Source organism: Penaeus monodon, chromosome 30 (assembly GCF_015228065.2).
Source record: "Penaeus monodon isolate SGIC_2016 chromosome 30, NSTDA_Pmon_1, whole genome shotgun sequence".
NCBI classification, from domain to species: Eukaryota; Metazoa; Arthropoda; class Malacostraca; order Decapoda; family Penaeidae; genus Penaeus; species Penaeus monodon.
In genome coordinates, this window is record NC_051415.1 from 6,542,335 (window position 1) to 6,542,833 (window position 499).

A 499-nucleotide genomic window follows, 5' to 3' on the forward strand; every position below is an offset into this window, starting at 1 on the left:
TGTAGCGATAAAGGCAGCTGGATGGAGGGAATAATAACCCTAATAATGTCGATAATAAAGGCAATAAAACGGAACAGCGAGATAATTAAAACCCTCACCTTAATCATCCCCATCTCTCGCGCCCCCCCCCCATCTCTTCACGCCCATACCCCCCCCCCCATCTCTTCACGCTCATACCCCCCCCCCCATCCCTTCACGCCCTCGGTCACACATCTATTAAAGGGACGCCGCCCACTAACACATATAATTGGCCGCCCACAGATGCAGATCACCAGAGCCTATATCCCTTCCACACGCCTACACATAATTGTTTATTTCTCACGCCCACACACACCTTCTCCAATTCTCCATCCGCCCACGAAGTACTTGCTCATTTACCCGCAAATTTTCATGTGTAAAATGCCTATCCACTTTATATCCACCCCTTATCTAAACGCTGAACAACTAATCCGTTCTATACCCACACAAGTGCTATTTTTTCCTTCCAACATCCGCCCAC